Source organism: Thamnophis sirtalis, unplaced genomic scaffold (genome assembly GCF_051295495.1).
Source record: "Thamnophis sirtalis isolate CommonGarterSnake01/CBP01778 unplaced genomic scaffold, rThaSir2_p1.2 scaffold_8, whole genome shotgun sequence".
In the NCBI taxonomy this organism is placed as follows: Eukaryota; Metazoa; Chordata; class Lepidosauria; order Squamata; family Natricidae; genus Thamnophis; species Thamnophis sirtalis.
The window spans coordinates 26,779,390-26,801,333 of NW_028261388.1; the positions used below are offsets into that span (position 1 = coordinate 26,779,390).

The window sequence follows — 21,944 nt, forward strand, 5'->3', positions numbered from 1 at the left end:
AAACTGAGTGTCTTCTTTCCAGTTATGTGACACTGCTGGATCATATTCAATTGTAGATAACTACATCCACAATCTTTCATATGCGCAGTTCGTATACCAGATGGACGCCATCCTAAAATTGTACATTTGATTTGGTGTTTTTTTTTACTGTGAATTTTGCACTTATATCTCTTGTATTTTTTTCTGTTATTTTTAAACTATAATTTTTATTTCTATGTTCTACATTTCCTGACTTTGAATCATCTGCAAATTCAATAAGTATTCTCCTCAATCAGACATAAAATTGATTGTTGTGGCATACCACCTAATATCATTCTCCAATTTTAAGGATACCCATTGAAGTATAGTCTTTTGAGTGTGTTTTGTAAGCTAGCTATATAATCACTTTATTGCAGTCTATAAATGCAAAGATAGCATAGTTCATCTGAACAATTATCAAATTCCTGCAACACTCTAGGAAGCAACTGACTTGATTTTCAAGTTTAAACTTTCTCAAACTGAATAGTTATTCTGTAAACATATTTTTATAATCTCAAATTTCAATCCTGCTCCTTCATCCTACACTTCCCTATGCATTGAAAGGAGAGAAAAAAAGAATAACTCTATATTACTGGCTCCAGATTAGTATTGATACCATGTTATTTAAAAATGTGTGTGAATTTGGTTTCAAAACTCTGAAGTGAGTGAAGAAAACAAGTGAAAAACTAAGCAAACATCTTAATTTTCTTGCCAGCAAAACTGTTCATTACAATAACAAATCTCTTAAGTCTTAAAGACTACTGCAATAAATATGTAAAATTTTGAGATGCCCAAGGGTTCTTTAACATCTTTGATGCTAATAATATTCATAACACAACAGAAAGAAATACAAAGTTAAAAGAAACTGAGAGTGGAAAATATAGCAGTATAATTAGTTTAGTTCTGTCTTGATATTGGATGAAATGTCTGTGTGACCTCTAAAATGTCTAGTAAAGTTTCTAAATCAGAGCTCTTCAGATATGTTGAATTACAGTTCCCAACATTCCACACCCACTATGGCCAACAAAATAACTGGTTGAGAAATTATCAGTTACAGCTCCAACGTCTTAGAGACTGCTAGACTGGGATATCCATAACTAGTTCAGCCTTCCTCAAACTGTTTACTGGTATTGATAAAATTCCATATTTTAGACTTGTTTATATCAACACCCTAGTATAATATCTCAGCTACACACCTATAGAGATTCAAAACAAGAGCAGCTACACACCTATAGAAGTATCTCTTTCCAAATCAGGATTGGCCTGGAACTGACTGTTTATGGTGTATGAAATTTCCTAACTGAGCTTTGGTGCTTGTAGAACCAAAGCTTAAACTAAACTAAAAGATTTTTTTTTTGCAAGTAAACAAAGAGTAGGAAAACACCCCAAACCACAGTAATCTTGGATAAAAGAGAAATATTTTTGAAAGGGTGTGGTTGAGAACAGAGTCTCTATGGGCATTGAACCTTATTCTACAGTGTCCTAGCTTGTTGTTATTAGTTGCAAAGTTGTGTCTGACTCATTGCGATCCCATGGACAACATTCCTCCAGGTCTTCCTATCTTCTACCATCTTCTGGAGTCCATTTAAGCTTCGGTGACGCCATCGAGCCACCTCATTCTCTGTCATCCCCTTCTTCTTTTGCCCTCAATCGTTCCCAGCATCTCCAGTGAGTCCTTCCTTCTCATTAGGTGGCCCAAGTATTCGAGTTTCATCTTCAGGATCTGGCCTTCTAAAGAGCAGTCAGGGTTGATCTCCTTTAGGACTGACCGGTTTGATTGCCTTGCAGTCCAAAGGACTCACAGGAGTCTTCTCCAGTACCATTGTTCAAAGGCCTCAATTCTTTGGCGCTCAGCCATTCTTATGGTCTAACTTTCACAGCCGTACACTGCAACTGGGAAAACCATAGCCTTGACTATACACACTTTTGTTGGCAGGCCAATGTCTCTGCTTTTTAGTATGCTGTCTAGATTTGCCTTAGCTTTCCTCCATAGGAGCAAGCGTCTTTTAATTTCTTGACTGCAGTCCCCATCTGCGGTGATCTTGGAGCCCAGGAAAATAAAATCTGTCACTACCTCCATTTCTTCCCCATCTATTTGCCAGGAATTGAGAGGGCCAGATGCCATGATCTTAATTTTCCTAATGTTGAGTTTCAAGCCAACTCAAGAGACTCTTAAGTTCCTCTTCACTTTCTGCCATTAGAGTGGTATCTTCTGCATATCTGAGGTTGTTGATATTTCTCCCAGCAATCTTAATTTCAATTTTTGATTCATCTAGCCCCACTTTTCTCACGAGGTGCTCTGCATATAAGTTAAATAGGCAGGAAGACATTATACAGTCTTGCCGGACTCATACTCAGAAATTTCATTGGGTAATGGGAGCTGTTCTTTCATTGTAAAATATTTCATTCCTAGTTTTTTTCCCTAAACAAATTATGCCTGAACACTTCGTTGCCCCAAAGCCTCTTAAGAGTTAGGAAAATTTGTTTTCAGCACCATATTTAAGATCAGTCTTAGATATTATTTATTTTTCAGGGTATAAGACGCACCGGAGTATAAGACCCACCAAGATTTTGAACAGGCAATTTTTTTAAAAAAAGGTTTTGCACTCTGCAGACCTCCCAAAAATGACCCCCTTTAAAAAAAAAAAAAAAAAGGTCATGAATAGCCTTTAGGAGGCTTGTAGAGTGCTTCTGGAGGGGGTAAAAACAAGCAAAAATGGCTTGTTTTTCATGAAAACAGGCCCTTTTGTTTTTTTTAAAAAAGGGCATGAACAGCCTTTAGGAGGCTTATAGAATGCTCCTGGTGGCTGGGGGGGGGGCAAAATTGAGCAAAAACCAGGCTGTTTTCACTCATTTCTGCCCTCCCCAGCCCCCAGGACACTCTGAAAGCCTCCTAAAGGCTATGCACAGCCATTTTGGTAAAGAAGGTGGGGTTTGGGGATGCAAAAAAAAATATGTTACATTCAGTGTATAAGACGCACCCAGATTTTCGGCCTCTTTTTTGAGGGAAAAAGATGTGGCTTAAACCCCCAAAATACGGTAGTTTGTATGCTTATTTACTTATTTATATTCTACCTTTATTCGTTTTACAAATCATTCATGGTAGTAAACATAACCAACATAACTTCCTCCTCCTATTTTTCCTAGAACAACAACCCTCTGAGGTGAGTTGGGCTAAGAGAGAGTTAATAGCCCAAGATCACCCAGCTGGCTTTCATGGCTAAGATGGAACTAGAATTCACAGATTCTTGCTTTCTACCCTGGTACCTTAACCACAGACCAAACTGGCTTTAGTGTATATGGGTGACACAAAATGCAAAAAAATAGTCTAAAGTGCATTGAGTAAATAATGATGCACCAAAAATGTTTGTTAGTACAACGTACAAGTTCCAACCTAGTAGGTTGGAAATGTGCAATAATTATTAGGTGAATATAGTGGCAGGAGTATGCTTGGGTTAAAATTGGGCATTGGTTTCATTGTGGCATAGTAGTCAAAATGTGCTAAAATCTTAACCATTTAGAGGCAGGATGGGAGCAAAGATCAATATCTAAAGGTGCATCTGATGACCCTGTTGCATAGAAAACCGAAACTCAAATTCTAACAATAGTAAAGCGTTAACAAATGAAATAGAAGGAAGAAAAAGTAGATATCTTGTGATGTCATGAAACCAAAAGGGGAAAAAGCAGGGAGAGGAGCATCTGAATGAAGGTGGTAATAACCTTGTGGAGTGAAAGTTGATGGATACCTGCATAAAGGTGAAAGTATAGGCTTCATTTATGAATGAAATGGCTAAAATGAATGGCAGAAAGGATGGAGTGGTATAAATGTGTGTGTGTGTGTGTGTGTGCATGTGTGTGCGCATGCACTCACGCATATGCACCCATACGTTGGTGACAGCTGGATGCTACATCCATTGAACACTAACAATGGAAGAATTATGAAAACACTGTGGATCATTCTGAATGAATAAATTCAGGAAAAAAAAATTGTTCAACAAGATGACATGAATGGATGACTGGGAAAAAGACAGCAGAGTATAGAAAACTGATTGAGCAATTCAGAAATACAGGAATGAAATTAAATGAAAAAGAATGGTAATTGTTGGTAAGCAGTTGCTTAGAAAACCTCTAAAAGTTTGTTTTAAATGTGTGTTTGAATGTAAGTCTATTCATATGTATATATGAATGCAAATATAAAAGCATTATTTATTTAATTGACTGGGTTGAAAGACAGAATTAGTGAGCAATATGGGAGTTATGACAGGCTCAGTGGAAGAGATCAAAATTTTGTTAACATCCAGAGTTGAACTTGGAGGGAAAGTAAACAGTGAAAACAAAAAGGAGAGAAATGAAAGAAGAATGCCTGGGAAAATGAGAGCATGAGATTGGTATAAAACCTGTTTAGCATATAATCTCCAAATAAAATGAATGGGAAGTAGACGTAAGGAAAGATATTGCGGAAACTTCTTCAAACAAGGGACAGAGGATTATGCTACAGAGTCCCACAAATATGTTAATAGGAAAATGTTTGGTAGAATATTGAAGTTATTTTTTTTCTTGCAAATTGGAAAAATATACATAAAAGAATGATTGCCATGAAAGACATAGCAGAAAAATACTGTATAACATGTTTAAAGGGGGAATGATAATTGTAATATAATCAAGGAAGTAAAGGGACAGATAACATTAACAATCAGAGCATTGTTGGTGGAAATGAGGTAATAGATGACGAACCAGCAATTTGAATAGATCCTTGCTTCCAATGAGCATTCTGGCTTAATATCCTGTATTTACTGAATAAAAGGTTCTTTTGATTATTCAAAGAGCAGAAAGCATTCAGGGGTGGACTTCAAAATTTTTAGCAATGAGTTCTTTGCCCGATTGCTGGGTGGGTGTGGCAATGATGGGTGTGGCCTAGTTGGCCTCCTGCGCCATGGAGGGGTATTTTCACTCTCCCCAGGCTCTGGAGGCTTTTCTCGAGTCCCTGGGAGGGCGAAAATGCCCTCCCCGGTCTCCGGAGACCCTCTGGAGGCCGGAAATGGGCCTATTTCTGGACTTTTGGAATTTCCAGGAGGCCCACTTTTCATCTTCCCCAGGCTCCAGAGGCTTTCCTCGAGCCCCCAGGAGGGTGAAAATGGCCTCCCTGGCCTCCAGAAACCCTCCAGAGGCTGGAAATGAGCCCATTTCTGGACTTCCGGAACTTCCAGGAGGTCTGTTTTTCACCCTCCCTGAGCCTCCGCGCAGGTCCTGCACTTACCTGGCATCCAAAACTGGCCACGTGGAGACGCCTCAGAATGGCGGGGTGGGGTGGAGTGGGAGGGATGGGTGGCACCAGCTAGAGGTGGGATTCGCAGGTTCACTGAACTGGACAGAACCTTAGTTAGAGGCTTGCCCGAACCCGTGCGAACCCGCAGCAGCCCACCCCTGAAAACAACCTTTTCTGACACCATAAATCAAAGGAATCAGTATTTTCTTTCTCCTGTGCAGAATTGATTGTTACATGCTTTCTAACTGTTTAACTTCTATAGTATTTTAACTTCTTCCCACAATTATTCAGTTTCTCAATCCACTAGGCCCAGGTTTAGTTGTAATTTTATGGAATGAATTTTAGGTATTGGGGTTGGAAATTTTCTAGACTTTTATTTTGGTCAGATATGTAATTGCATTGTTGTGATTAGTACCTGGTAGACTGATCCAGAATCCGCCTCTAGCATCCGCATAAATAGTTCAGCAGAACTTTTCTATCTCTTGCTATATAATTTATTTGATTATGGTGTTGTCCATTTGGAGATGTCCAGGTATAGAACCATATTTTATATTAAAATAATGTGTTAGACTTCGATATAGCATAGAAAATGGGCTCTGCATCACTGTAGGTTTCTAATCTAATTTTTCCAATCATATACGGTTTTCTCCAACTTTTCTTTTAAAGTCACAAGAAATTATTAGAACATGCTTCTTTGATACTGAATCTATTATTTCTGGTCATTTTCCATATAATTCTTCATCTATTTTTTCTTCAATTGGTGATGCATCTATCTTTATAATCAAGAAACTGTGTGGCCATCCTTGAAAGTTGATAGAAATTATTCTCCATTTTTAAATTTGGGGTAAAATAGAATAGAACATTTTGAATTTGTCTGATTGGAACTGTTCTATACCTGTCTATTTTAGTTCAGTTACTCGTAGAATCCCTTTCCTAATCCATGTCATTTCAATTTTAATAAAATCCAGGTTTTCTTGCAATCACTTCATGTTTCTTTCCTAAAGTTTTTCAATCAGCTCCAAGCTCCCCGCACCAATTCTGTTTACAATCAGCATCTTGATTTTCCAAAGCCTTTGATGCAATTGTTCATTCTACCTAGACCTAATTCAGAATGCTCTTTGTTCTTCTTTGTAGCCAAATAATTACCTCCAAACCTGGGCCCCTCAGCTTTAAAAGCAACATGATCCTATTTCTTGGTGAGCTTCTTTCCATGGGCTTTAATGCCATTTGTGAAGAATTATCTGCTATTCTTTCCTCAGAGTTCCTCAAGCAATAGAGTTACTACAATTTAACCACTGACTATGGGCCATAAGTCCATCAGATGTATTTCACCTTAGCCCTATGCTAGTACTGACTGCTCTGTTACCAACAGCCAGGAAGATGAACTACACAGTACTTCTAAAGCAGTCTTATAACTGGTCATGCCCATCATAGCAGTCAATTTATACCTAGTGCTTAAAATTCTAAGTGTGCTTACCAGCCTATAACAGTTAACAAAATAACAACCCCAGATTTATTATACACTATAAGAATGGATAGTATTGATATATATCTCTGTATTTATCTGCATGTATGGGACAAGTCTAGACATAATGTTTTAAAGAAAATATACTGAGGCACAGAATGTAGAAATCTATAAATGAAATCTATAGGGTTGCTCAGACCAGGACAATCCATAACTTCTCAGTGCATTTTATTAATGAATATCTGGAGCAAGATAAATGCAGCTCTTTTAAAAACTTCTTCCCCTGATCTTTCTTAGTCTCTTGTATTTACTTAGCTACAAGCAAGCTGCACTATATTCATTGATCGTAACTCCAAGTGAATGTGTATATATGAATGCAATTTACTCTTAGCAATGGGAGATGCTTAATCATTCCTTGACTATCCTGTCTCATAGTCAGGGTATAAGTATTGCCCATATATATTTTGGAACATCCTGCTCAAGTTCAGCAAGATTGTCAATCAAAAAAAATCACAAACAGTGCCTGTTAAGTGTAAGTTTCAGTTGGTTACTCATCAGTTTTTAGAGAAGGGAGCTGATACCAGATGCTAAAACAATCTCCCAATTGAGAGGCATCCAAGCATAGTCAAACAAATGCAAAATTTCTCAGGACTGGCAAGGTATTTTTAAATCCCTCATTGACATTACACAGATCTGTAGTGATATGCCCTGAATCTAATTCATTGAAAACAAAGCTCTGTTTTTCCATTGAAACTATGCTGCTTTTTACTTATTTGTCATCTTGTAGCGGAAAATGCTTTGTCCTAAAGCTTCATAAGCTTACCATACTTGGTACACTACAGTGAATAATTATAGTGTTTTTCAAATTTCAATATACAAATACACAAAATGCAAAACACTCATGATTCCCGCTGAACAGGTCAATGGCTGACTGAAAGTTCTGGGAGCTGTGACTTGTAACACATCTCTGGGGCCTCTTATATTGGAAAAGGTTTTACTGATAACATTTCAAATATATAAAATCATCAGCCCCATTTACACTGTTTGATGACATGATATTCAAAGCATATTCAGCATCTTTTTAAAAAATTGTCCTTTCATTGAATGTGTTACTATTACAGCTTTTTACAGAATAAACAAAAAGGAATTTGGCTTTTTATTTTGTTCTTTGTACAACAAAAACGTCAATCACATTGACAAACATGGCAATTATATAGTATTAACAGTATTGACAACATAGTCTTAAGGTGTCATCTTATCTGGCAGCAACTGTTTTGACAGTTTTGGGTTTGTTGTCATGGACTGCAAATGATAATGTATGACAAATTTAAGATAATCACATTATCCTTCAAGGAGTGAGATGCATTGGAAAATCTGGATTGTATCCAGATAAAACCATAATTAGATTTCAATGAATTTACATAGAAATAAATAAATTAAGAACATCAGTTGACTCTGTATCCTTTTTCTTTCAAGTCTTTATTTTTTTTTGACTGAACATTTATTTGTTATCAGTTATATTCAGTGACTATAAAAATGAACTGAACAAAGCCAAGATCCAGCTCAGTGTCTTGAAGAAGAAGAAAAGGCCCTTTAAAAAAAGAGTTGATGAATAAATGAAATCTTAATATTTGCAAATATAACTGGGAATGTTTTCAATTTTATCTTACATTGAGATAGTAGCTGAGGAAATTTTGGCTTAAATTTTCTTTGGCCAACTGTTAATTGTAAGTTATACAAACTATGCTATTATGTCAGAATTAAATCTCTAGACAAGGAGCTTGTGACAGTTAAATCAAACTTTTTAAAAAGCTGTACAACCTATGACCCCGCTGGATCATGATTTCAGTGATATTTCCTAAACTGATAAACAGAATGACCATGTGCAGGCAAAAAAGCAGCAGCAAGAGGAGCAACCTTTGACTTCCTGCCAATTTATCCATTGACTTTGCTTGTGGGAAGGTATCAGGGAGCATTAGAAATCATGATCAAATATCATGATTACAGCAGTTCTGCACTGACCATAATTTGACCAATACAACTGATCTGAAGATTGTTGAAATTTCAATTCCATAAGAGTAACTGGCTCCAAACTTAGGATACCTTCTTCAAGTTAGCCCATTTGAAGTACTTTAGTTCAAAAATTGTTACTTTATGATGCATAGACCATTTTGTCCAAATGAAGATTACAAATAGACAGTTTTAGTAGCATACAGATAGATACCAGCCATTTATGTCAAGGGCAAGCTTGTGATGCAAAACATTTTACTCACTTGCAATCAGGGGTGGGTTCCTGTCAGTTCTGACCTCTTCTATAGAACAGGTTCCACGAATCTACCGTGCCGTTTAGAACCGGTTCCAGCTCCCTTCCCCCGCTTATCCACACCACGCTTTCCCCGCCCACCGCTCACTGATTGGCTGGCTCACCAATCGCCCCTCCTGCCTCTAAGAGTCCTATCTAAACCTTAAAGTCTTAAAGCTGTCAAGTTTGAATGCCCCTGGGTTTTGTTCCTAAAGGGTGAGGGGTGCAAGGGTCTTGTAACTTGACAGCTTTAAGACTTCCATGATTCAATGCCGGAGTTCCTGAGCTAACATGACTGGAGGAGGAATTCTGGGAGTTTACATCCACAAGTCTTAAAGCCTACAGAAGAGGTTCTAAAAATTTTTGAAACTCATCACTGCTTGCAATGTATTCTATGCCTATTCAGGAACAAACTTCACTGAACTGAATAAGACTTCCAAGTAAGATCAAGTTTAATACCATGTTACCCCGAAAATAAGACTGGGTCTTATTTTCTTTTGACCCCTGAAATAAACACTTGGACTTATTTTCAGGGGGGGGGTCTTATTATTTTTGAGGTGCAGGAGGTGGTAAGTGTGGTCACCTTATGGCTGCTGCTGCTGTGTTGCAATATTTTCAGAGCGGGCTTATTTTGGGGGGGGGTATTTTAGTGCATGTGCTCAAAACCCGGATTGGGTTTATTATCTGGAAAGGACTTATTTTCATGGAAGCAGGGTAGATATTTTAAGGATTCAACTTTGGATCTGAGCATAAATACAGTATCAGAGATTGAATAAGGGACAGTTCAAAAGAATTATAGATGGCTCACAAAGTTTGGAAGAATGTACAGAACATAACACATCGATTTTTCAAACTGATACCAGTCCAAAATGGTGCTTTGTCAGCTACTCAATTCCATATAACTCAGCAAGGAAAAAGCTGAAACTGTCTGTAAAATAACTTGAATTAGGTATAAAGCTACAACATCCACTTACAGGTATCACTTTCTGTTAACGTCTTTGCCTGAATAAAAAGGAACTGTTTGCTCAAAAACAGTGAGGAGGCTTACAATTTTTTCACTTGCTTTCTACAAGTTTTTCTCACCTATATTAAGCAGCAATAGCTAAAGGGTACGTTATTACCATTGGCATCATAATTTGTTTCTTCTTAGAAACATAAAAATAAAAAGCTTAAAGCAATACCCCACATTTAGATTAAACTATAAGGTATGTAAGTAATTTAAGGATTTTCTATTTAGCTAGCATGATCAAACAGAAGCAATGCCATGACAAATTTTGTTTTAATCTCATTTGTGTTAGATGTTAATACGCACTAACTTTACAAATGTTTTAGATTTAACAATAGAAAAAGACACTTTAGATCAAAACTCAAGCACAAGTAAGCCAGATACCTAAGATATGTTTACTCACCTTCCTTCTCTTTGAAACTAAACAATTCGCTGTGCCAACCACCACCCCCAGCCACTTTTTAAAAGTGCCCAAGGCACCCAAGAACAATGGTATTTGATTGGTCAGAAGGGAAGACCTATCATATGACACGACCCTAATCTGGTCCAACCAGTTCTTAGTTGTGAAAGGGCCAGCAGGTCCCTTGAGCAGCAACATTTACCCATTATAGTGGAATGTGGTCGTACTCATACCCATTCACCAAACTTTCTGAAGTTTCTATTATTACATGCCGTCAAACATTAACAAGTGATTCATATGATCTTTAAAAGTAAATCAGGAAAAAAAAATAAAGAGCTGTTATTTGCCTTACTAAATATATACAAAGGAAGCAGCCTTATTTAGAAGACAATAGAAAGTGATATTTAAGGCAGCATTCTGCAGAAGAACAAAAAGATTAAGGAGCCGTATTTATGACATTTTCCTTCCCTTCAAAAGTCTTCCACAAGATATATGCAAGTCAATGGTGGGTTTCAAAATTTTTTAGAACCTCTTCTGTAGGTGTGGCCTGCTTTGTGGGAGTGGCATTCCTGGCCATGTGACCGGGTGGGAGTGGATTGCCAGCCATGTGACTGGATGGGCATGGCCAACTTGTAAAATGTGGTGAAACTCACTTAACAATGCTCTTGCTTTGCAACTAAAATGTTGGCTCTGGCATTTGAATCATGCAAGTCTTAAAGCTGTCAAGTTACAAGACCCTTGCACCCCTAACCCTTTAGGGAAAAAAAACCCAGGGGTGTTCAAACTTGACAGCTTTAAGACTTGTGGACTTCAACTCCCAGAATTCCTCTTCTCGCTCTTCATCTTGATGATGTGTGGACTGGTGGGGTATGGGAACTGGAACTGGTTCTAAACGGCACTGTAGATTTGTGGAACCTCTTCTATAGAAGAGGTTAGAACTGGCAGGATCCCACCCCTGATGCAAGTCTATATTTAAAATGAAATTCAGGAGGGTTAATTGCATGGCTCCATTCTGTCCCTTAATTTTAGGTTGTAAACTAGAGGCATCCACATGGAAGGAGGTGTAAGTGGGGGATAGAAGGATCAAAAAAGTCAGTACTTTTTGAATGTCCTCTTATGCAAATGCACTGGCTATAAAACACTTTGACCAGACCCATTTATTGTGTTAATCAGAATAGAGTTGGAAGGGACCTTGGAGGTCTTCTAGCCCAACCTCCTGCTCAAGGAGTAAAGTCTATACCATTTCAGATAGGTGGCTGTCCAGTCTTTTCTTTAAAAACCTCCAGTGATGAACCATCTACAACTTTTGAAGGCAAGCTGTTCCATTGGTTAATTGTCCTCACTGTTAGGAAATTTCTCCTTAATTCCAGGTTGCTTCTCTTCAGGTTGATTAGTTTCCATCCATTGTTTCTTGTCCTGCCCTCTGGTGCTTTGGAAAATAAGTTGATCCCCTCCTCTTTGTGGCAGCCTCTCAAATATCGGAATACAGCTATCGTGTGTCCCCCCTCCCAGTCCTTCTTTTCTGTAGACTGGTCATATCTAATTCCTGCAACCATTCTTCATATGTTTTTGTCTCCAGGCCCTTAATCATCTTAGCTTCTCTTCTTTGCACTTGTTCCAAAGTCTTAACATCTTTTTTGTAATGTGGTGATCAAAACTAGATGCAGTATTCCAGGTGTGATATTACTAAGGATTTATAAAGCAGAATTAATACTTCGTGTGATTTTGATTCTATGCCCCTATTTATACAGCTGAGTATTAGTTTTTTGGCTATTGCCGCACCTACTGGTTCACATTTAAGTGATTGTACACTAGGACTCCATGGTCCCACTCACAGATACCAGGTTTTGCCTAATCTGTACTATAACTACTCTAGTTGTAACTATGGCTGAATTTAAAATGCAATTCTATGTAGGGAGTGTATTTATAGGGCCTTGAAGAGCATCCAGAGGCTCCAATTAGTGCATAAAGTAGTGGTGTAGATAGTTAGGATAGTTGTGCTCCCAAAACAACACATATCACACTCTGCTCCATGACCTGGATTGATTGCCAATTTGCTTCTGGGGCCAATGCAAGATTCAGGTTTTAACCTTTAAAACCCTTCATGGCATAAGACTGAGCTACCTCATTGCTTCTCCTTATATCAGCCCCCAAAACCAAGAAAGATGTTTCTTCCAAGCTGAATTCTTTATTGTTCCAAACCTATAAAAGAATATTGCCAACTGAAGCACTCTACTAGGTGCATCTACCATATACTCTGAAAACTATTAGGCCGAGGCTGTTTTTACCCTCTCTCACAAACTCTCTGGACTGAGCTAGGTGGTCTTGGAGGCAGGGTAAAGAAACTTGGATGGCATTTGTATAGTCTTTGCATTAGTAGCATAAGAATCTATCTTTTAAAGCAATCAGTTATCTGTAGTTTCACTATTCTGCTACAGTTAGGAAGGAAGTCAAGCTTTGTTTAAAGTGTTGGAATAGGACAGATCACTGGGTTCATGTCCTTCCTGAGCCATGAAGCTTATTGATGGCTTTGGGGCCAGTTATTGTCTTCTTTTATGCCAGAAAAGCCACAGGGATTTTGTTACAGGAAGAATGGAAAGAGGAAGTGGTATATTCTGTCTTGAACATTTGGAAGAAAAGGAGACTAGAAATGTAACAAATTAATGAATAGATACCCATGATTTCCCGAAAATAAGACTGGATCTTATTTTCTTTGGGGCCTCAAAATAATGACTAGTGCTTATTTTTGGAGGATGTCTTATTTTTCCCCCCTGGTACAGGAGGTCCATTTCTTCTACTTGCTCATAACGGGGCAGGAGGCTGTGTGGTGCGCTAGTCCACCGCCATGAGGCAGAGGGTGATGGAGCCAGGGTAAAGGAACTTGGATGTCACTTGTATAGCCTTTGCATTAGTAGCAGAAGAATATATGCCCCACACTACCATACCTCGGGCCCCTTGCAGTCAGGCCATCCACGTCCTGATAACTGCCTCACATCACAACCATGGCACCAACACACCACACAGTCTCCTGCTCTGTTGCGGCCGTGAAGAAGCAGAAGTGGGTTGGCGGCCACATGGATTCTTCCTGCACATTGCTACTGGTGCTGCTACCCTGAGGCAGATGTCGGGGCATGGATGGCCTGGCTGTGGGAATCCTGAAGTAAGCTGGTGCAGGGCACATGGGGCAGATTCACCACCAGCCTGCCTCACCTCATGGCTGTGGCACCACAAGCAACCAAATGGAATGGGCAGCCAGTCAGCTGTGCAGGATCTTAAGTAGGGCTTATTGGGGGAGTAGGGCTTATATTAGGTGCATACATAAAAACATGCTAAGTCTTATTTTCATAATGGGTCTTATTTTTGGGGAAACAGGCTATTTAAAGAACCTGTTGCTATAAATTGAAAAAAGAGGCTGCAGAAAAAAAAATGTATATTTCCTCCCATATAAACATCTACATTTCAGGAAAGTGTTGCAAGGGTTGTTTTAATATTGTGATACAACCACTCATTTTTCTATTATAATAGGAGTGTCTAATCTTGTGAACTGTAAGATTTGTGGGCTTCAATTCCCAGAATTCCCTAGCCAACCATGCCCTAACCCTGTATTAGAGTAACAGGATTTACTTTCTATCTCTTTCCATGGATACGTTAACCATGGTTTATGCACTTAACTCATTATTTCCTGAGTTTGCACATGTACTGAACTATAAACTCACAGTGTGGGGGGAGCTGCATAATTAACTGGTCTAGAATATAATGGAGTAGTTTGTAATTCAGCTAAGTCACAACCTCAGAGTCAATATGTCTTTCCTGCACAAAGAGAAAGTCATTTTTCCCTTTAATTTTAAAAGGCAAAATTATGTTATTTAATGACTGACATCTGGGTGGAATCCCAACTCAATAATAATTCAACCAGTCTACTAGTAACATTTTGTCATAGAGAAAAACATTAAAAACCTTCTTTTATTAAGGTTTTGCCAACTCATTGGGTTTTTTTCCCCCCTGAACACAAACAAAGTGTAAAAATGAGGAAGAATCTGACTTATGATGAACTTGGGTCAGCAACTGTAAAGATAGGAGCAACCTTTCAGGTAGTTCTTGAGTTACTTCCATAATGGAATGTTCCCATTATGGTAAGAAGTTTTAATAGTTGTAAAATGGATCTGCCATATGACTGATCTGATTTTGCAACAGTTTGTTGCAATAGTTGCTAAGTGAATGCAGCAGTCATAAGTAAGAACCTATTGCTCGCAATGGTTGCAGTTTTGCCAATAAGCAGAAGAAAACCCCTACATTTAATCGGTATTCAGAGAATGAATGATTCATGAGTTGATGTTTCAGAGGTTGTAATCAGAAGAGAAATTATATTCTAAATTCAATTTTTTCTCAGCTTTGTGAACCCCCATGCTGACTGGAGAATTCTGGAAATTGAAGTCCCCACGTCTTTAAATTCACAAGAACGAGAAACACTCTTCTAGCTGATAGTGAGCATCTACTCCTGGCATAATTTGCAAATAAGTGATCCCTGACATGTTGCAGAGTTAATCCCTCATTCATAACCTAGGTGTGTAAAGATAGAATAGAATTTGCTCTATTGCAGCTGGAATTATTGTCAAGAGACGGTTTTCTGCCAAACTAGCTTAACAAGCCAATGGTGCAATGTAACAGGCCAGATTTACTAAGCAGACAGCGATCTTTACACTGTTTCTTTTTAAAACAGAAAGAGACACTTATCAGATATGAGCACACTGCCATTTCATTGAACAAATTGATTAAATAAATTGACTTAGTAGAACAAGCAGATGAAAGCCTTCAGCCTTTGACTGGGCTTCCTGTTGCATGAAGCAACAATTTGTTTAGCCAAGGTTTGATGAATAGATTGATAATTGGCTGATTTACATAATACATGAATAACAACATAGTGCATGACTTTTTAGCCACATATCCAACCATGTATTCATCTTATGTATGCACACCTAATAATAATATATAATAAACCAGTAATCTGAGACTTCCTTATCGAAAGATCCCATATTTGTCCATCTAGCCCTGCTTGTTTATTCTTCTCGAAAGGAGTCTCAGGTTTCGTATATCATCCAGCCCTTTTTGAAAATGAAAGTGCTACAGATGCAAATTGACTCTTCAAAATACAAATTATATGCCCTCCCATTGATCTTCTCTCCAACTTTGAAGCTGTTTTTTCTGCCTAATTATGTGGCAGTTAAGTTTAAATTACTGTTTTCCTAAATGAATTGACAAGAATGGAACCCAAACTATTTCTTTTCGGCATTTATATATTCAGTGAAGTAAATACAATTGTATGAATCCTTACCCTCCTACCTCTGACCACATGGGCTGGGATCACACACATTAATGCCCCACCCAAGACTATTATTTATTTATTTACTGAAAGCTTTTCTATACCACCTGGCTCAAATAACTCCTGATAGTTTACAGTAAAAACCATAGGAAACTATTTGTCAAAATTTGGGGTCCTTGGTGCTCTCTAAGCTTGAATGAATCCATTTAACTACAAAAAATAACTCCCATCCATTTAACCCTTACAGTATTTCTTTCAGCCCTCCCATTGATCTTCTCTCCAACTTTGAAGCTGTTTTTTCTGCCTAATTATGTGGCAGTTAAGTTTAAATTACTGTTTTCCTATATGAATTGACAAGAATGGAACCCAAACTATTTCTTTTTGGCATTTATATATTCAGTGAAGTAAATACAGTTGTATGAAGCCTTACCCTCGTACCTCTGACCACATGGGCTGGGATGACACACATTAATGCCCCACCCAAGACTATTATTTATTTATTTACTGAAAGCTTTTCTATACCACCTGGCTCAAATAACTCCTGATAGTTTACAGTAAAAACCACAGGAAACTATTTATCAAAATTTGGGGTCCTTGGTGCTCTCTAAGCTTGAATGAATCCATTTAACTACAAAAAATAACTCCCATCCATTTAACCCTTACAGTATTTCTTTCAGCCCTGCAATTACCATTCGGATAAAGGAGTTTTAACTCTTTTAATGAAGTAGACCAAAGAGGAGAGTATCTGATATGCCTCCAAGGCAACTATTCCAGAGAATGAATCCATAACAAAAAAGGATTAGCTTTGCCTCCACAACTCCTTGGCATTTTATAAAAATGTAACCCTGAGTGTTCCCTTCCTCCCTGCATGATGCACTGTGAATACTGTCTAGAAAACATAGTCCTTAAGATGCCCCACAGCTAAGTAGATGTGTTATGTATGTATGCATACATATTGCATTTATAGATTTATTTGGCATGAAGCACTTAGCTCTTAAACTTATATACTGCTTCACAGTGCTTTATAGTCTTCTCTAAGTGATTTACAGAGTCAGCATATTGCCCCCAACAATCTGGGTCCTCATTTTATCAACCTTGGAAGGATGGAAGGCTGAGACAACCTTGAGCCAATGAGACCTGAACTGCCAAACTGCTGGCAGCTGGTAATCAGCAGAAGTAGTCTGCAGTACTACATTCGAACTACTGCACCACTGCGACTCGTATTTTCCTGATCAAACATATTCCAAGTATTTCGCAATGGAATAAAACAAATATAACATGTACTCTCCATAAACTAACCGAAGACAACCACCCAGCCGCCCTTAAAAATAGTCACATACAACTAAAATCAAATGATCAAGAACTATCTGTCCACATAAATAAAATTACCGTATTTTTCGGCGTATAAGATGCACCGGAGTATAAGACACACCAAGGTTTTGAAGACGCAATTTTAAAAAAAAAAGGTTTTGCAGTCTGCAAACCTCCCCAAAATTACCCATTTTTTGCAAAAATGGACCTGGTTTCTTTTTTCAAAAAAAGACATGAATAGCCTTTAGGGGGGTTGCAGAGTGCTCTAGGGGGGGGGAGGGGACACAAATGGCCTGTTTTTCGTGAAAACGGGCCTGTTTTTTGCCAAAAAAGTGTATGCATAGCCTTTAGGAGGCTTATAGAGTACTCCTGGGGTCTGGAGGGGCAAAATCAAGCAAAACACGGCCTATTTTTCACTCATTTCTGCCTTCCCCAGCCCCCAGGAGCTCTAACCTTCTACAGGCTCTCCACGGCCATTTTGGTGAAGGGGCAGGGTACTGGGAGGCAAAAAATGCTGTATTCAGTGTATAAGACGCACCCAGATTTTCAGCCTCTTTTTTGGGGGGGGGAAGGTGGGTCTTATAATCTGAAAAATACAGTATTTGCTTTTGGGGAGAGGCATCAAAAAGACTCAAATGCCCTCATTCTTTTTAAAAATTCTTTCTCTGGACCAAATGTGCTGGTGTGTTGGAAAGTAATTCCTAATTTAGTCTGCATCCAGCACATTCTCACATAATCCCAATACTGTATCAAGATGAGAGTGAGCACCCATTGTTTAATTTAGCTAGCAAAAACTACCGCTTGATGTTTATTTATCAGGACATATTAAAAACTATTAGCAAAATGAGACCAAAGAGAGAGAGAGAAAGAGAGAGAGAGAGAGAGAGAGAGAGAGAGAGAGAGAGAGAGAGAGAGAGAGAGAGAGAGAGAGAGAGAAGGAGGGAGGGAGGGAGGGAGGGAGGGAGGGAGGGAGGGTGGGAGAGAAAGAGAATGAATGAGAGAGAGAGAGAGAGAGAGAGAGAGAGAGAGAGAGAGAGAGCAAAAACTCATGTTATCTGTATAGCTATATATCAAAAGACACAGAAATAGAAATACTACTATGGTTAATTGGATACTAAAGGGAACCAAAACCATTTTGCTGTATGGTAGGAGAAATGTATCCAGTAGGGCAAACAGATTCAGTATGAAGGAGGCAGTACCCAAACCAGTGGTGGGATTTAAAATTTTTTACTACTGGTTCTGTGAGCATGGCTTGGTGGGTGTGGCTTGGTGGGCGTGGCAGGGGTGTGGCTTGGTAGGTTTGGCTTGGTGGGCGTGGCAGGGGTAGGACACTATAAAATCTCCATTCCCTCCCTCACTCCAGGGGAAGGTTACTGAAAAATCCCCATTTCCTCCTGATTAGCTGGGACTCCACAGGCAGAGAATAGATGTGGGGTGGGGCCCGTCAGAGATGGCATTTACCAGTTCTTCAAACTACTCAAAATTTCCGCTACCGGTTTTCCAGAACTGGTCAGAACCTACTGAATACCAGCTCTGACCCAAACCTAATCTGAAACTGCGCTTTATTCCCCCAAACTACTGGAAGTTATATCACAAAACACATTTGGTCCATGGACTGCATGATGAGTCCTCAACTTATATCCATTTGTTTAGTGACTGTTTGAAGTTACAGCGGCTCTGAAAAAAGTGACTTACAACCATTTTTCACACCTTCGACCATTGTAGTCTCTGCATGGTCACACAATAAAAATTCGGGTGCTTGGAAACTGGTTTATACTTATGACGGTCGCAATGTTCTAGAGTCATGTGATCACTATTTGCGACCTTCTGACAAGTAAAGTGAATGGCGGAAGTCAGATTCATTTAACAATTGTATTATTAACTTAAACAACTGCAATGATTCACATAACAACTGTGCCAAGAAAGGTCGTAAAATGGGGCAAAACTCACTTAACAACTGTCTTGCTTAGCAACAGAAATTTTGGGCTCAATTATAGTCATTAGTCGAGGCCTATCTGTACTTTTAACTTACGAATATCTCAAACTTCAACTAAGTATAATATAATAGGATATATTCTACGGGGAAAGAACTCATGCCTTCACATGACTCCTTGTCCTGTGTCATTGTTCCTTGTATCTATGTACAATATTTTAAAAAAAACAAATAAAGAAAACTTCAGATCAATGATTAATGGAGCTGAAAATAGCACATAGTTTTTGAGACAAACCCTTGATGAGTCTTGCATCAGGCACTGGATTTCGTGTAACATTATATAAACTCCACCCGACTGAGACAACAAATTTGCTTTATAAATTTCAATGAAAGGTGCGGCCAAAAGCTCCTTGATTTGAAAGGAACTCAATTGGAATTTATTCTATTGTTTCTAAATTTAAGATTTACTAAGATTTTGTTAGAACAGCCCACGGTCAAACTGAATACAAGAGAAACTATATAAAAATAAGTCTAAAGCACAGAAAATATTGGCTGGATCTCGTAACATGGGCTAAAATAATTTACCACTCGATGAGCATAGAGCATCAGATGATTTCCAATTGGTACTGTCATCGTCCTGTTAAATAAAGAAATTATTTCTATTTTTACAGGTGAAAAAATGCATTTGGATGCCCAGGAACTTTATGAAAATTTCTTTGCATAAAGCCAATAAAGACCCTGGGAACTTCATTAGACATTTCTCAAATTCATCTAAAGGTCAATCATTGAGACGTTAAGACCTAAAGTGCCCTTACATCTTATAAAGTCTCACCAACATTATGTCTGTGTAATTTCTGCATTTCCTTTTCTTTTACTATTCTCTTTTCCCTTTTTTTATCTTTGCATGCCCCATCATGAGTAATAAAAACAGTGAAATATTTGTATAACACATATTTTTGCCTATGGTACTTGAATAGGGAAGGCTTCGCCCTAAGGGCTAATGATTTGTGCATGACACACCTGATGCTTGCTATGCAAACATAATCAGGACACTTGCTTCTTCTTCCTCATTCCACATCTCTGGAAATTAGACCATGGTCCAGTGAAGTCTTCTTAGTTGCTGCAAAGCAGGATAGAGCTGCAAAAATCTAGGCAACTGCTAGATGGCAGCAAATAACTCTTTTTGTTTCCATCTTATGATAGCTTAGCATTTTGGACTCCCAATATGACAGCCCTCCAGCAGAAGCTTCACTTGCCCAGTAAGCATGAAGCTACTACATGGGTAGCTTCATGCTTACTGGGCAAATTAGAAAAACCAGGACATGATCTAAGCAGAGCTCCCTGGAACAGCAACAGCAAGTACTAGCAAAGGCTAAAATGATAAGATTGTTCTTCAAACTGTTTTTTGGAAATATAGGCATTGTGAGTCTTTACAGTACTACATTATTCTTTTATAAACTTTTAATGCATGTTTCATTAAACTCCCCGGGAGATGGGGAGTTCTAGTCCTGCCTTAGACATGAAAGCTGGCTAGGTGACGTTGGCCGATCACCGGGAGATGGGGAGTTCTAGTCCTGCCTTAGATATGAAAGGTGGCTGGGTGACTTTGGCCAATCACCGGGAGATGGTGAGTTCTAGTCCCGTCTTAGACATGAAAGCTGGCTGGGTGACTTTGGCCGATCATCGGGAGATGGGGAGTTCTAGTCCTGCCAAACGACTGCCCACTTTCTTCCACTATCTCCTTATGCAAATATTTATATAGTTTTTTATATTAACAGTCTTGCCGAAGCAATGGGAATAATCCAAAGTGCAGCACCAAAGGAACCACCATCCATATCCACATAACCCAACAATACATGATCTGAACAATTTAATTTACAGTAGGAAAACTGTGGCTTTGGCTTCAAGCAATGGAGTAAGTGACTAACAGAAACAGATTACCCTGCAGCATATATAGATACAATGTGATAGGAGATTTACCTCAAGTGTCCTCTCTACAGCAAAAAGATACCCATATTCTGACTGTGAGTTTGTACTATATGTATCTTGTTCAAAAATCAATAAAGATCAGGATAGTGACATAGATAATAAACTACGTGAGGCAATGGGAAATTAAGACACAATTCAGATCTGACTTATTACATTGGCTCTATGCAACAGAGAGGATGAAAAAAAATGAGAGTAAAAAGATTGGGAAAGCTATAACTGAGAAGATTGTTCTGCAGGCTAGTTTAACTTTTGTCCTGCTTAATATTTCTTAAAGAATAATTTCCATGTAGTTAAGGAGAAAGGAAATGTCTTCTGAACTTGTTGTCAAGGGGAAATGTTTGGGTGAAATGTTCATGGGCAAAACAAGGGATTCTTCGACTAAACTTGGTTGTGGGATAGCTGAAAGTAGTTTGTGAATTTCTGATCATTTGTTTTTCAAATAAACTCTCTAGCAACCTGAAGTCTTCCTGACCTATCATGATCCCATTAATCTGAGGGAGAACATTTGGAACTAGCTTATCTTGCTCTTCCCTTTAAAAAAAAAGGAACAGGAATCAAACAGGAGTGCTGTGGTAATGCATAACTGGAAAAAGCAGTAACATACATACTCTTCACTACCTCACTATGAAAATTAACAAAATCAAAACAAAAAAACGTTTTAAAAAAATCTAACTTTCTGAGGATAAACTTAAATATGGGAGAGCACACATTGTACTTCCGAAAGTCTGCTTCTTCAAAACAAACATTTTTGAGAAATTGGAATACTTTTATGCTCACGAAGCACATATTGTGAAGGTTCAGAAGAACTCCCAAGAGGCTGAAGAAGTGTTCCACCCCCTCTAGTGATATCATTGTGTAACTACTTACAACCTTGAATGAGCACCTCTCACTTCCAAACAGGTTTTAAGCTATTTTTTGTAAATGCTTAGAGCAC

At 38.5% G+C, this 21,944-nt stretch overlaps 1 protein-coding gene across 1 annotated transcript in view; it reads right to left on the minus strand.

The window, feature by feature from the left end:
- UPK1B (uroplakin 1B) overlaps positions 1–10,527 on the minus strand; it is a 29,508-nt gene extending 18,981 nt beyond the window's left edge. The window contains exon 1 of the mRNA XM_014057227.2: positions 10,461–10,527. The gene's annotated coding sequence lies outside the window, so the exon portion shown is untranslated. The remainder of the gene's footprint in view (positions 1–10,460) is intronic.
- Positions 10,528–21,944: the final 11,417 nt, after the last annotated feature.